At 43.2% G+C, this 16,978-nt stretch overlaps 1 protein-coding gene across 1 annotated transcript in view; it reads left to right on the top strand.

The window, feature by feature from the left end:
* Window positions 1-16,978, top strand: part of LOC124709098 (B3 domain-containing protein LFL1-like) — a 48,897-nt gene that overhangs the window by 21,740 nt on the left and 10,179 nt on the right. The gene's annotated exons all lie outside the window — the stretch shown is intronic.

Below are 16,978 nucleotides of genomic sequence, written 5' to 3' on the forward strand. Positions count from 1 at the left end.
TCTTTCAAATTCTAAAGGTCGCAGGGGTAAAATACAGGGAGCGAAAGGCTATTTACAATTTGTACAGAAACCAGATGGCAGTTATAAGAGTCGAGGGGCATGAAAGGGAAGCAGTGGTTGGGAAACGAGTGAGACAGGGTTGTAGCCTCTCCCCGATGTTATTCAATCTGTATATTGAGCAAGCAGTAAAGGAAACAAAAGAAAAATTCGGAGTAGGTATTAAAATTCATGGAGAAGAAGTAAAAACTTTGAGGTTTGCCGATGACATTGTAATTCTGTCAGAGACAGCAAATATTTAGGGAGTAAAATAACTGATGATGGTCGAAGTAGAGAGGATATAAAATGTAGACTGGCAATGGCAAGGAAAGCGTTTCTGAAGAAGAGAAATTTGTTAACATCGAGTATAGATTTAAGTGTCAGGAAGTCGTTTCTGAAAGTATTTGTATGGAGTGTAGCCATGTATGGAAGTGAAACATGGACGATAACCAGTTTGGACAAGAAGAGAATAGAAGCTTTCGAAATGTGGTGCTACAGAAGAATGCTGAAGATAAGGTGGGTAGATCACGTAACTAATGAGGAGGTATTGAATAGGATTGGCGAGAAGAGAAGTTTGTGGCACAACTTGACCAGAAGAAGGGATCGGTTGGTAGGACATGTTTTGAGGCATCAAGGGATCACCAATTTAGCATTGGAGGGCAGCGGTGGGGGGTAAAAATCGTAGGTTGCAGTAGGTACTGGGAGATGAAGAAGCTTGCACAGGATAGAGTAGCATGGAGAGCTGCATCAAACCAGTCTCAGGACTGAAGACCACAACAACAACAATTTCATCGGAAGTCCGTGATTGACTTTTTTTTCGCCCACACTGACATGGTGATCATCTCAAAAGATCTACTGTCACTTTGTTAGTTGGTAATAGGGGACTTGACGGGATATTGGGTCGTGACGTTATCCGTGCGTCTGGTTGGTATTATCCACTAACAGGGTCGCATCGAGGAGATAGATAGTGGATGGAAAGCGAACGAAGGGCAGCGGTTCCAAGAGCAGAGGGGAAAAAAGTGCCAACGCATGTACCGAAGTAAACAACATCTGCGACAGTGTGTTCGGATAGTGAGAGCAGTAGCGGTCCCTTGCTATCTGCGACAGATCATGAAAGACTGACCTGTTACACAATACGGCTAAATACACTGATCAGCCAGAACATTATGTCCACCTCTGACACGGATAACAGTGTCGATGCCGTCGTGGCTTGGAAGCAGTGAGGCCTTGGTAGAGTGCTGGAGGTAGTTGACACCACATCTGCGCGCACAAGTCGCCTAATTACCGCAATTTCCAGGGAGGGGGGCGATGGCTCTGAGTACAGTCCTATCCCAGGTGTGTTCGATCGGATTTAGATTTGGCGATATGGGGGGGGGGGGGGGCAAAAACATCAATTGAAAGTCGCCACTGTGCCCCTCGAAGCACACCGTAACATTCCTGGCCTTCTGACATGGCGCAATATCTTATTGAAATATGCCACTCCCGTCGGGAGACATGATCGTCATGGAGGGGTGCACGTGATCCGCATCTAGTGTACGATACTCCTTGGCCGTCATGGTGCCTTGCACGAGGTCACTAGATCCATGGATGGCCACGTGAATGTTCCCCGGAGCACAGTGGAGCCGCTGCCAGCTTGTCTCCGTTCCACAGTACAGGTATCGAGGAGCGGTTGCCCTGGAAGACGACGTATTCGCGCCCTCCCATCGGCATGGTGAAGAAGGAATTGGGATTTATCACACACGCAACACACTGCCGCTGCGCCAATGTCCATTGCAGATGATTTCAGTCGTAGCTGCCGATGTGGTGGGCACATGCACGGGTCGTCCCGCTGCGGATGCCCATCGTTAGGAGTGTCCGCTGCACCGTGTGTTCAGACACACACTTGTACCCAGCCCAGCATTAAAGTCCGACCAAGTCGCGGAGTTTCCAAAATGCGCGTGACGACCACCGTCTGCCCTCGATCAAACTCAGATAGATGGCGCGCAGCCTTCTCTGTTCTACACACCGACAGCACGCTGTACGATAGCACATGCACATTCACAGTACGTGTGTCTGACAAGCACTCATTCCTCGCTAGGTGACGCTGCTATTACCTGCAAGTGTTTATATCGATAGCAGGTGGTGGTCATAATGTTCTGCCTGATCAGTGTACGAACATCATGCAAAAGTAGAAAATAGGCAAGAGTGGAAAAAGTCATGAATAATATGATTTACCGCCTTACTGGCCTTGTGAGCTGTAGCCACGGTATTCGGTTCAGTGCGAACACTAGCAGACCGCCGAGCGATATTCTGTTTTGAGGGACCACTAGAATGTATGCAGCGACACCTCGTGACGATGAAGTCGAAGGACAACCCGTATGGACAGGTATGGTCTATGTTAGGTACGATATCAACTTGAATGTTGAAGAGAAGGGAAAGAAAAATGAATTATTGTCCCTTTCTTCTGTAGAATTATAAGTATTGTAACTAATACTATCGAAATATTTCATTGTATTGTTCTAAACTGTGTATGACAACTGTTACAAAAATGGTATTGTTGGAATAACTTCCATTTCGATACTATCAGTTACCATCTTTGTACTCAGAATGAATTGAAACAAAATACTCCCTTCTTTCCCTCCCTTCCTAAGATTCACGTTAATATCGACCACACAGACCACAGACAGAGCGTACCTGTCCACACAGGCTCATCCTGACTTGCTTGCCACGACGTGCCGCTGCGCACAATTCAGTGATCCCCCATAACAGTGAATGGCTTTGCTCTCTGCTCTTGTTTGCGCCGTAACGACCAGCACAGCTACAGCTCAAAAGCCTGGTAATGTGGCGGACCAGTTTATTATACGACGTTTTCAACTACTGCCTAGTACTACCTTCACCTATACTTACTGGGTTTGTTTTTTTGACCTTATTGTTTATCAAGTCAGTCACGGACTGCTTGTCGAATTACAGGACTCAAGACATATGTAGTTAACTGGTTAAACACTGTAACAGCTGCTTCTTTATTCTGTTTCCAGTCTGATTTTGTTCTGGTAACTATAACCAATGGCTGCTTTCTAATTCATATGCTAATCATATTTTCTTCCGATAGTGTACGCAGGAAAGAGGCGGCGGAGGAGGGAGGGAAGATTAGTGTTTAACGTCCCGTCGACAGCGAGGGCATTAGAGACGGAGACCCAGAAAATATTAGATACAGGCTCCCAGGTAGATGCTATTTTTCTTGACTTCCGGAAGGCGTTCGATACAGTTCCGCACTGTCACCTGATAAACAAAGTAAGAGCCTACGGAATATCAGACCAGCTGTGTGGCTGGATTAAAGAGTTTTTAGCAAACAGAACACAGCATGTTGTTATCAATGGAGAGACGTCTACAGACAAAGTAACCTCTGGCGTGCCACAGGGGAGTGTTATGGGACCATTGCTTTTCACAATATATATAAATGACTTGGTAGATAGTGTCGGAAGTTCCATGCGGCTTTTCGCGGATGATGCTGTAGTATACAGAGAAGTTGCAGCATTAGAAAATTGTAGCGAAATGCAGGAAGATCTGCAGCGGATAGGCACTTGGTGCAGGGAGTGGCAACTGACCCTTAACATAGACAAATGTAATGTATTGCGAATACATAGAAAGAAGGATCCTTTATTGTATGATTATATGATAGCGGAACAAACACTGGTAGCAGTTACTTCTGTAAAATATCTGGGAGTATGCGTGCGGAACGATTTGAAGTGGAATGATCATATAAAATTAATTGTTGGTAAGGCGGGTACCAGGTTGAGATTCATTGGGAGAGTGCTTAGAAAATGTAGTCCATCAACAAAGGAGGTGGCTTACAAAACACTCGTTCGACCTATACTTGAGTATTGCTCATCAGTGTGGGATCCGTACCAGATCGGTCTGACGGAGGAAATAGAGAAGATCCAAAGAAGAGCGGCGCGTTTCGTCACAGGGTTATTTGGTAACCGTGATAGCGTTACGGAGATGTTTAATAAACTCAAGTGGCAGACTCTGCAAGAGAGGCGCTCTGCATCGCGGTGTAGCTTGCTCGCCAGGTTTCGAGAGGGTGCTTTTCTGGATGAGGTATCGAATATATTGCTTCCCCCTACTTATACCTCCCGAGGAGATCACGAATGTAAAATTAGAGAGATTCGAGCGCGCACGGAGGCTTTCAGAGAGTCGTTCTTCCCGCGAACCATACGCGACTGGAACAGTAAAGGGAGGTAATGACAGTGGCACGTAAAGTGCCCTCCGCCACACACCGTTGGGTGGCTTGCGGAGTATCAATGTAGATGTAGATGTAGATTAGGAAAGGACGGGGGAGGAAGTCGGCCGTGTTCTTTCAAAGGAGCCATCCCGGCATCTGCTTGAAGCGAATTAGGAAAAACACGGAAAACCTAAATCAGGATTGCCGGACGCGGGTTTGAACCGTCGTACTCCCGAATGCGAGTCCAGTGTGCTAACCACTGCGCCACCTCGCTCGGCGGTATGTGTGCAGTGCTTGAGATGGCTACACAGCCGAAACGCCCTAGTGCAGAAGGTAAAAATAAAATTAGAAGGAGACACAGTCAATGTAGCAAACTTAATTCTTTCAAGATAAACAATTTCCTGGTTAATAAATGGAGCACTACGTGGTGTAATTTGTCTCGCTAAGCGTGTGCGGATCCTGGCCGTGGGTGCTAGTCTAACTTCGCTAAACGCCATGGCATCAACTCTTTGAGTGTCCGTTCCACCAGCTGGGCGAACGCCGCTACACTCGTTAGGCGCAACGTGGGAATGCGTCGTTACGCAGCGCGGCGCGCACAAAGAGGCGACACAGCCGACGGCGTGGTCTCGCAGCAGCGGAAAGGCTCCAGTGGGGGACGGCGCCCGGGAGGCGGCTGGCGATCCATAGCGGGGGCGGCGGGGGCGGCCGCCGCGCGCCTCTCCCCTGCCGGCAGCTCTGCTGCAGTACAGTGGCCGCTGTCGCCCCACAGTGTCCAGAACTGCCCTCACACCATTCAAGGCTTTATTCAGTTACTAGCCGACAGACCCGGCACTGCCCGCGTGTTCAATTTGCCATTTTTCTATTAGAAACGAAAACAAAAAGTTAACTTCGTTTGTACAGCAATACTGATAAAATTTCCTTTCCATGTACCGGTACTCGTGGAAGCACCTTTGAAATTATGAAACAGTCATACAAAGAAATGTGCACGTAGTGTAAGTACAGTATCAAAACTAAAGAACACAGTACACAAAATACAAGTTCTCCGTAATGTTTATTTCTGTACACGGTGCACAGTTTTTCCGTCTGCCTACAACGCCATTCTGTACACGTCTCTATGGCAACGCCTCTTCACAGCTCTACAAACGGCTACCGTTTTGCCTACAGCCGTTTGCGCTTCGCAGTTGACAGCTGTCGAAAGCGCTTCCAGGTGTCGTCGATTGCAGACAGTTGACTCGACCGTGGCCGTGGCTTAGTAGTATAGATGCACGTAGTAAAGCTCCATGCATAATGCGGCCTTTTCTCCCGAGTCTCTCTGTTTATGACATCTCTCTGGAGCTCTGTGTCGTGTAATTACATATTTGTGTAAATACATTCAGCGGCGCAACTGGATACTGTCTGCGGAATATATTGCTGACAGAGTTGGTAGCAAAGAAGTAATACATTTAAACGTCATACACAATGCGACAATTGTTTGGTCACCCCATTGCTTATTACGTTGTATCTCCTCAACTGCGTCAGGTACAGTGACACAATTTTGTAGGCGTATTCAGTCGCATATGTGGATGTTGTCTGCAATACAGGGTTATTACAAATGATTGAAGCGATTTCACAGCTCTACAATAACTTTATTATTTGAGATATTTTCACAATGCTTTGCACACACATACAGAAACTCAAAAAGTTTTTTTAGGTATTCACAAATGTTCGATATGTGCCCCTTTAGTGATTCGGCAGACATCAAGCCGATAATCCAGTTCCTCCCAAACTCGGCGCAGCATGTCCCCATCAATGAGTTCGAAAGCATCGTTGATGCGAGCTCGCAGTTCTGGCACGTTTCTTGGTAGAGGAGGTTTAAACGCTGAATATTTCACATAACCCCACAGAAAGTAATCGCATGGGGTTAAGTCGGGAGAGCGTGGAGGCCATGACATGAATTGCTGATCATGATCTCCACCACGACCGATCCATCGGTTTTCCAATCTCCTGTTTAAGAAATGCCGAACATCGTGATGGAAGTGCGGTGGAGCACCATCCTGTTGAAAGATGAAATCGGCGCTGTCGGTCTCCAGTTGTGGCATGAGCCAATTTTCCAGCATGTCCAGATACACGTATCCTGTAACGTTTTATTCGCAGAAGAAAAAGGGGCCGTAAACTTTAAATCGTGAGATTGCACAAAACACGTTAACTTTTGGTGAATTGCGAATTTGCTACACGAATGCGTGAGGATTCTCTACCGCCCAGATTCGCACATTGTGTCTGTTCACTTCACCATTAAGAAAAAATGTTGCTTCATCACTGAAAACAAGTTTCGCACTGAACGCATCCTCTTCCATGAGCTGTTGCAACCGCGCCGAAAATTCAAAGCGTTTGACTTCGTCACCGGGTGTCAGGGCTTGTAGCAATTGTAAACGGTAAGGCTTCTGCTTTAGCCTTTTCCGTAAGATTTTCCAAACCGTCGGCTGTGGTACGTTTAGCTCCCTGCTTGCTTTATTCGTCGACTTCCGCGGTCTACGCGTGAAACTTGCCCGCTCACTGCAGGGCGACCCGTTGATTTTCCTTTACAGAGGCATCCAGAAGCTTTAAACTGCGCATACCATCGCCGAATGGAGTTAGCAGTTGGTGGATCTTTGTTGAACTTTGTCCTGAAGTGTCGTTGCACTGTTATGACTGACTGATGTGAGTGCATTTCAAGCACGACATACGCTTTCTCGTCTCCTGTCGCCATTTTGTCTCACTGCGCTCTCGAGAGTTGTGGCAGCAGAAACCCGAAGTGCGGCTTCAGCCGAACAAAACTTTATGAGTTTTTCTACGTATCTGTAGTGTGTCGTGACCATATGTCAATGAATGGAGCTACAGTGAATTTATGAAATCGCTTCAATCATTTGTAATAGCCCTGTATTACAAATACAGTCGGTAGCACAGAAAATAAATTTACGTCATGTATGACGCGGGAGATTTTCACGCATCTCATAGTTTATGACGTCACATCTCCTGAACTACGATAGGTAGGTGGCTTTTACCCCCACAACGACTGCTGCCTGACAGCAACTGTATGTGTACCATGAGTGGTTGAAATCGATCAAGTGGTTTAGGAGATGAACGAACACACATACATACATTTATTTTTATATAAAAAAAAGTGTGTGAAATCTTATGGGATTTAACTGCTAAGGTCATCAGTCCCTAAGCTTACACACTACTTAACCTAAATTATCCTAAGGACAAACACAAACACAAACCCATGCCCGAGGGAGGACTCGAACCTCCGCCGGGACCAACCGCACAGTCCATGACTGCAGCGCCTCAGACCGCTCGGCTAATCCCGCGCGGCTATTTTTATAATATTTATAAATTACACAAACTCTACAGTTGTGTTCCTAATCACAAGCATGCAGCATGGCACAGCACTACCATCAGTTAGTTTAAGTAGTGCGTAAATCTAGGGACCGATAACCTCAGCAGTTTGGTCCCATAGTAATTCAAACACATTTTAACACTACATAGCAATGTTATCGGGTATGGTTATGTAATCGTGACACAATGTTGTGTACTATGGCGCAACGAATCGTCATATTGGGCAAAGCGTTGTACGCAAAGTAATTAATTACATAAAGAATCACCACCGTCATTTACAGTGTATCGTATTAGTGAAGGACTTCATCATCGTAAAAAGGGGATGAACAGAAACGATACAGTGAATAGAAATGTAACTTACAAAAGACGTTTTATGCTGTCGAGTGAGAAGAAAATTGGTAGTATCATTCATTCATTCATAGATTTGTTTGTCTAGGTTGCTAGTCAACCAATGTAACAGGGAAATTATGAATTCCAAAATTGGCAACACTGTCAGGTGGTGAACAGGGAAATTATGAATTCCAAAACTGGCGACACTGTCAGGTGGTCTTTTGTTCACTCTATGATACACATGTGGTGCTGAATTTTCTTACTTCGAACATTATTTGTAAGTACCAATCTAAACTGCCGTGCTTTAATTGAAGTATATCGGAGGAAGGCAACGGCAAACCACCTCCGCTAGGGCCTTGCCCAGTACGGTGGTGCGGGTCTCCCGCATCGTCCCCTCCGCTCTGCCAAGGAGTATGGGACTTCTTCTTCATCATCATCATCATCATCATCATCATCATCTATTTAAGTACATGGCAAGCAAGTTGCAATCCAGTTTCATCAAGTAAAAGTTCAGTTTGTAAGTATAATTCAGTCGGACTTGATTTTCGGCTAACTGACAACGTAGGGTTACGTTCTCGGAATTTGTGGGTGGACAGAAACAGCAACTGTCACCGTTTCTTTAGGAGAAGACCACGAATTTGACACAAATGAAGCATAACCGGGCACTGTTCTCAACCCAGGAGATTATGCTGTGGTTAAAGCGTATGGAAGAAAATAAGCCGTCATTTGGATTGTATGCATGTAAAATTTGTTATCTACAAGTCAAAGGTTATGTTGATGTTGTTTTGAAAAAAGAAGGCCGATTGAACACGTTTATTTCAACAGATGAGGAAGAACGTTTTAGTCACGGAAATAATCTTCGAAAGCTCTTCCTTTTTTTCTGGGGGCACAGCGTGCAGATTCAAAGACATTAATTTTAAATATAATGCCAGTGACTTACTGTTGTTGTTGTTGTTGTTGTTGTGGTCTTCAGTCCAGAGACTGGTTTGATGCAGCTCTCCATGTTACTCTATCCTGTGCAAGCTTCTTCAACTCCCAGTACTTACTGCAGCCTACATCCCTCTGAATCTGCTTAGTGTATTCATCTCTTGGTCTCCCTCTACGATTTTTACCCTCCACGCTGCCCTCCAGTACCAAATTGGTGATCCCTTGATGCCTCAGAACATGTCCTACCAACCGATCCCTTCTTCTAGTCAAGTTGTGCCACAAACTCCTCTTCTCCCCAATTCAATTCAGTACCTCCTCATTAGTTATGTGATCTACCCATCTAATCTTCAGCATTCTTCTGTAGCACCACATTTCGAAAGCTTCTATTCTCTTCTTGTCTAAACTATTTATCGTCCACGTTTCACTTCCATACATGGCTACACTCCATACAAATACTTTCAGAAACGACTTCCTACCACTTAAATCAATACTCTTACTTACTGTATTATCGAACAAACCCAGTACACCAGTGTAATGTTACAATAAATTATTTGCAGATGTAAATATTTTTCCTCTGGAGAACAGAACAGAAAATCACAATTCATACATTATTTGTTTTTGCATGGAATAAAAGTTTTTTTAACCAGATAAATTTAGTTACTTATTTTTGCAGATCTACAACAGATTTTGACATATCCCTGTTCATCAAAAACAATGACGAATAAATAGAAAAAGTAGTAAGATTAACGATGCGATTTCTATTCCCCCCTCTCTGTTCCTCAAACAAATCCCGAAATATCTCCATTATTTGTTTATGGTTCAACCTATTTTCAGAAGAATTTCCTTTTCTTCCCGATAATGTCTACTGCTTTCTTCATTACTGAAGTTATATTTCCCCAGTCTTTATTAATATCATTACTTGCTGAAATCTCAACTAAATTTTGCTGCAACGAATTGATTATAAATGTTTCCTTCCTTAATCTTGAGCAAACGTATTTTATTCTGTTACTCACCCTTTCCCTTCATTTAGTAAGAAGTCTAATTTATATGATGATCACACAATGATTTGTGTATAACTCACTTCCTCTATTTATTCACGCGTATAGGACATCCGATGCCAATATTTTATTAACAGTTACGCGGTCAATAATTAAGCGCTGCAGTCCACGTGTCTCTATGAATACCCTTCTTCTTAAGACAGGTATTGGTAATTTTAAACTGATTGTAAATCGCAAATTCCTTCAATAATTTGATATTTCCATTCGGGATTGAATCGCCTTGATATCTTATTACATCAGTGATTGATTTGCTCAGATCTTATCTAATACGGATTGAGGAATTTCATAAAACCGTTCCCATTTTTCGTTCGTTCTCTTCTGTAGCATATACGGCTATTTGGCTTTATTTTCCTCTATCTGCTTTTAGTCTATAAGCAACACAACTGTTTCATTTATAAAGGCGTAGCTTCCTATTTAATTTTTCTAATTCATATTGCCACGCTTGTAGCAGCTGAAACTCCACTATAAATCACTGTATATTTATCAATTCTTTGTGCCTTGTAATTTCTTTTTGCTTCTGCTTTGCCTCTTATGTTTCTCATATTCGTAACTTTAATGCGTTTTTAATTCCTCTGTTTTTGCCTTTGTAGTCACCGTAATATCTGTCCGAGTGTGGCTTGTTTTATGTGAAGCGGACACCAGTCCTTCGTACAGCCTTCAAGTTTATTACACTGCGCTGGAAATGAAGAGCTCGAGTTGGTGAATTCGTTTATTTTATTTTTCGGAAAAAATAATATAGAAACCCGGCAATCGGCGGGCTATCAAGAGTGCACACGATCATAGCAGCTTTTCTGTTCGTAAAATGCTGATAAACCTACTGTCTATTTTTTAACGAAACACCAACGTCATCCACAAAATCATTTGTTAGAAATAATCTAAATACTAATCACTGTGTATTATCTCGTACATGAATTAGTAATCCTATCCGATTCAAAGGCAGAACGTACGTATGCAAACGAACAGACCACACCGTTTATTGGACTTGGTAAAACGTTCGTGGGGTATCGACCAGTAGAAATCTAAAGTTGTCATACAGAAACAGCTCTAGTCGACTAAGTTCCAGGATCGTACACCTGCAGATAATTGCATTGGAAGGCCACTTCCATACTTTACATAGGGACTATGTGGTCATGTGGTAATGCATGGATACCTGCATACACGTGTCCGGCGCAGTATTTGCAGATAATGGCACGAGTTACTTATTTTTCTTATCGCACTTAGTCAAGAGATACTGCCGGCAACGTAAAGACGACGAGCTCTGTCTCATTTGCTGTGGCGTGGGGAGTTGAATATAATCGTGGACAGTTCTTTGAGAAGTGCGAAAAATGTCTTGTTTCAGGAGTACATGTCACTGAGGTTGTACCGACAACGGCAGGCAGTATAACACGGTATTTTGAAGGTTACTGAGTGCCCAATACTGTATGCCACACCGGGGCTAGAGCCTACTGCCTAGCGCATGTAACAAGCGCCTTTCCCATCTGATCGCTCATCAGGATTCATCGGATGCTGACGTTAAGGCTACTTGTTGGCACAACATTTCACCCTCCCTCTTCACTAATCAGAATCATAATCCACAACACTTATTTATTTGTATTTATAAATTAGAATCGTCAAATCTAGCACACACGATCTGCATTTTCTGAACATCATGTGACCACTGTTATACGAGGTGCGACAATAAAGTAATGAGACTGATGTGAAAAAAAAATGTTGCTTACCGTTTTAGTCAAATGTAGTGTTGTCTCCTTCAAAGTAGTTCCCTTCTGATTGCACACACTTTTGCCAGCGCTTCTGCCATTGATGGCAACATTTCTGAAACTCATCTTCTGTAATATCCTCCAAGACCCTCGTCACAGCTTTTTGGACATCTTGTGTTGTTTGAAAATGGTGTCCCTTGACCGCCGTTTTGACTCTTGGAAATAGAAAAAAGTCGCACGGAGCGACATCTGGTGAATAAGGTGGCTCTGGTAGTACTGAAATTTGCTTTGAGGTTAAAAATTGCTGTACTGACAGAGCAGTACGGGATGGCTCATTATCGCAATACAGAATCCAATTATCAGCAATGTTGGCACGGACACGATGAACTCTTTTACCAAGTCTTTCAAAAATTTCTTTGTAATAATATTGGTTAACTGTCTGTCCAGGAGGCACCCACTCTTTATGAACAATTCCCTTGGAATCAAAGAAGCACAAAAGCATGCATTTCACTTTTGACTTTGACAAGCGAGCTTTTTTTTGGTCTGACTGATCGCTTTGAGCACCATGGCGAACTTTGGCGTTTTGTCTCTGGATCGTACTGAAGAAACCAACTTTCATCACCAGTGATAACACGGCTCAATAATTCTGGATTGATTTCCGTTTGCTCTAACAGATCGGCTGCCACATTTTTCCGTGTTTCTCGCTGGTGTGGTGTGAGATTTTTGGGGACCATTTTCGCACAAATCTTTCTCATACCAAGATCTTCAGTTACGATCAGGTCGTACGAGTTCAAGCACCCAGCCAAGTTGACATCCGTCCGTGAGGTTGATGGTCGTCCAGTGCGGTCTTCATCTTCAACATTCGTCGTGCCTTCAATAAACATTTTACGCCAACGAAAAACTTGAGCTCTTGACATAATCACCTCTCCAAAAACCTTCTGAAGCTTACCATAAGATACCGCCGCGTTTTCACCTAACTTAAGGCAAAAAGAAATGGCATACCGTTGCGCAATGTTATGCGGTTCCATTTCCGTGACGAGAGACACAGACGTATGTTAACTTATTACAGCACAACTCGCGACTGAGCAGTTGCATCGATGTGCCACTTGGACTAGAAGCAGCTTATATACCAAAGTCAACGCTATTGTGCCTACACAAGCCATAAGCGTTGCCACATCTTGCAAAGAAAATCAGTTTCATTACTTTATTGTCGCACCTCGTATATACGTCAAGTGTTACTGGGTTTAGATTAGTATATTACTTCCATAGAGCAGAAATTGACGAGTTTTGACATTCACCAAGAGTGGCTCTCCATTTACGAACATCTGCAGCAGAAGAAGAAATGAAATAACAAGTCCTTTATAATTAAAAGTTTATATTCAGAAGGTAGAGGAAATATTAATCTCTTCATAAATGACCTAGCAGCTTTATAGAGCTACTTAATAGCACGAAAAGTAATTTTACATCTAATACAGACTTTCTAAAATATTCTTCCAGTAATAATTTAATTCCTACTTTAAATTTTTCAACTAGGATAAACGAATGCTCAAAAACGGCCACCGCTACGACGTTCATCCACAGATGTAATGAAGAAAACATAAGCAATGTGCTCTCACACGATGGCGTGCACTATCTCACACCAAATGTTGAGGTAAATCAGTATGCATAGTCTACTAGACGTGAGTCCATGACAGCAGTCACTAAACGAAGAAGAAAGTTTTTAGGTAATTCCTACAAAACGCAAACTGAAGTGGTGCATGCAGTTTTCATGACTTGAATGAAAAATGCAACACATTGTTAATGAAGTGAAAATATTTTTTAAGAGCTGTTTCTCCCAAGATCAGTTTACACCAAAGTCTACAGAAAAGCCATGGATTACTCAAGGAATAAAGGTACGCAGTTGGTCGAGAACGTAAGCTACACGTGTCGTACCACGCTAACGCCTAACAACGCAACTGAAGAGGCGCATTGTCACGAGAGAGTACATGGTCTCCCGGTTTCCCGCAGACGTAGTTCTGCCGCGGTACGGATAACAGGCGCATCACAGTGTGCGATTTACATGGCACGGCAACTGGAAACGTACTCCAAAGATGAAGTAAGCAGGAAAGTACGATTCTTGGGGGCGAAACGTCTAAAAACTGCACACAGGTTAACTGTGAACTTCTGGCCGTGTCTGGACCAAATGCAATGTCGCTTCCAGTCGTAGTCAAATGGTGCCAACAAGAAGACGTGGCCAACGCTGATCACGACGTCTGTATCTTCCACCACGCTCTTTCGCCCTGTTCGGGAAGCTCGAAGATCATCTGGGGGAGGGGGGGAAATCCTCGAACGGTGAGGACGTTCACACAGCGGTTCTCGAATTGTTGCGCGACAACTGACCTAGGTGAAATTAAGTTTATGTATCTGTGTCGCATTAAACAAATGTTACTTGGCCTGTCCTTATAATGTGTAACTTACTTTTTGAGGCCCCGTCGCATCTCACACGACAAAAATGGTCTTTATGTGTTAAGAAACGGCTCGATACTACAACTCACGAAAAGGCGTACCGCAAAATACTGAACAAGTAACCCAGATATAGAAGTAAACGCATAATGACAAAAAGAAGGCACATCACATAACAACATTAAGATACTACGGGGTATACTAAAGGAGGAGACAGGTAGAGCCAAAGACGAGTACGTGCAGGTATCAGTAAGTGTAAATGATACGTCGCAAGATGTCTGCCCTGATGCAAAACTTTTTAACAGGCATTCCATAATACTTATTCCTGAAAATGGCGTGGTCATGTTCATTATTAGTCTCATGAAATAGATCGGACCAGCATCTACAAATAACTTCATCAATATGAGTATGGCCCTCACTACATAAGGAGAATTACTGTGCACAACAAAATGGACAAAATGCTAGTGGCTATGATAAAATGTCAACAAAGTGATTGAAGAGTGTGCTAATTTGAGTAACAGTTGTGTAACTACACATTTATTCCTAAAACGCGCCCCCGATTGGCTGAAATATAAATTCAAAACTACATACAAATAAAACAGACCAAATTTCCGTCCAATTTCATTTTTGCAAATATTCTCGAAAATTTCATAAAAAGTAATACACAAACGGCTTCTGAGTACAAATAATGCATTCTCAAAGTCACTGTTCGGATTTCTACAGAATACCGACATTGGGAAGACAATTGACACATAGAGTATAAGTGTACTTGAAACAACTACAAGCTACTGGTATATTCGATTGTGGAAAGTGGTTCAAATCGTATCTCTGTAACAGCAAAAGTTCTCAATAGTTGAGTCAGTCACCCAACTGGATGCTCCACGAAGTTCATTCTACGAGTCTTCACTTTTTCTTGTCTCTATTAATGACCATTAGTCAGTAACACTACCAGTGGATAAGCCTGTTTCGCTTGCACACCTTCCACTGCATGTACGTCGCAGTAGTTACGCAGAAATTAAGAGGCTTTGCGCGGTACAGAATGGCATGGAAAGCTGCACCAAAACCGTCTTCCGAATGAAGACAATAAAAATAAAACAAGAAAGATCAAAGCGACTGAAGATGGGGAGAGGGGTTTACAGAGTTTCAAAGTTACCGTAACTATACACGTTAAGTAATCCGGTGTGAGGCGAAAACGCAGTTTATGAAGTGAAGTAGCACGGAAAAAATATGCTATAAAGAGTTTCCGTTATCATATCGGAATCCTATGTTGGTAGTACTGAAGCACATGCAAAACTTTTTAGCTGATAAAATCCGGTCTGAGGGGTACAATTAGTTTCGCGTTACTTCAATTTCACGTAAGTAAATTATCTAAATTCTACAGACCAATACATTGCTTTTAATATAAGCTACGTGTCCTGCTGCGTGAGGGAAAAGGAGGGAACCGGCGGAAAAATGCTGCTGTAGGAGCCAAAAAATACGAATATTTTCCCGTTTATTTAAACGATTGACTGAGAGGTGAGGTACCAGCAGCCTCATTCTACCTTCCTCAGTACCTTTACATAAATTTCTAGAAATTATGGCATGCGACCACATTCGTGCTTTTAATGCAGAGAGAGAAGAAGACAATGGGAGTGGCAGAGAGAGGGAAAAGTAATAAGTGCTGGAAGATCTACACCTACATCTACATCCACGTAATTACTCTGCTATTCACAATAAAGTGCCTGGCAGAGGGTTCAATGAACCACCTTTATGCTGTCTGTCTACCGTTCCACTCTCGAACGGCACGCGGGAAAAAAGAGCAGTTATTTTTTCCGTGCGAGCCCTGATTTCTCTTATTTTATCGTGATCATCATTTTTATGTAGGTAGGTGCCAACAGATTGTTTTCGCAATCGGAGGAGAAAACTGGCGATTGAAATTTCATGAGAAGGTCCCGTCGCAACGAAAAACGCCTTTGTTTTAATGATTGCCACTCCAATTCACGCATCATGTCTGTGACACTATCTCCCCTATTTCGCGATAATACAAAACGAACTGTCCTTCTTTGTACTTTTTCGATGTCATCCGTCTGTCCTACCTGATGCGGATCCCACACCGCACAGCAGTACTCCAGAATAGGGCGGACAAGCGTAGTGTAAGCAGTCTTTTTGGTCCACCTGTTGCACCTTCTAAGTGTTCTGCGAATGAATGGCAGTCTTTGGTTTGCTCTACCCACAATATTATCTATGTGATCGTTCCAATTTAGCTTATTTGTAATTGTAATCCCTAAGTATTTAGTAGAATTTACAGCCCTCAGATTTGTGTGACTTATCGCGTAATCGAAATTTAGTTCATTTCTTTTAGTACTCATGTGAATAACTTCGCACTTTTCTTCATTCAGGGTCAATTGCTACTTTTCGCACCATACAGATATCTTATCTAAATCATTTTGCAAGTCGTTTTGAACATCTGGTTCAAATGGCTCAGAGCACTATGGGACTTAACATCTGAGGTCATCAGTCCCCTAGAACTTAGAACTACTTAAACCTAACCAACCTAAAGACACCACACACATCCATGCCCGAGGCAGGATTCAAACCTGCGACCGTAGCAGTCGCGCGGTTCCGGACTGCAGCGCCTAGAACCACTCGGCCACCGCGGCCGGCTTTGAACATCTGATGACTTTACAACACGGTAAATGACAGCATCATCTGCGAACAATCTAAGACGGCTACTCAGGTTGTCTCCTATATCGTTAGTATAGATCATGAACAACAGAGGGCCTATAACACTTCCTTGGGGAACGTCGGATATTACTTCTCTTTTATTCGATGACTTTCTATTACTACTACGAACTGTGACCTGCCTGACAGGAAACAGTGATTGTGTTATAGAAAGAGCGAACGAGAGAATGGCTGTGTGTGTGTGTGTGTGTGTGTGTGTGTGTGTGTGTGTG

The sequence above is a fragment of the Schistocerca piceifrons genome, chromosome 7 (assembly GCF_021461385.2).
Source record: "Schistocerca piceifrons isolate TAMUIC-IGC-003096 chromosome 7, iqSchPice1.1, whole genome shotgun sequence".
NCBI classification, from domain to species: domain Eukaryota; kingdom Metazoa; phylum Arthropoda; class Insecta; order Orthoptera; family Acrididae; genus Schistocerca; species Schistocerca piceifrons.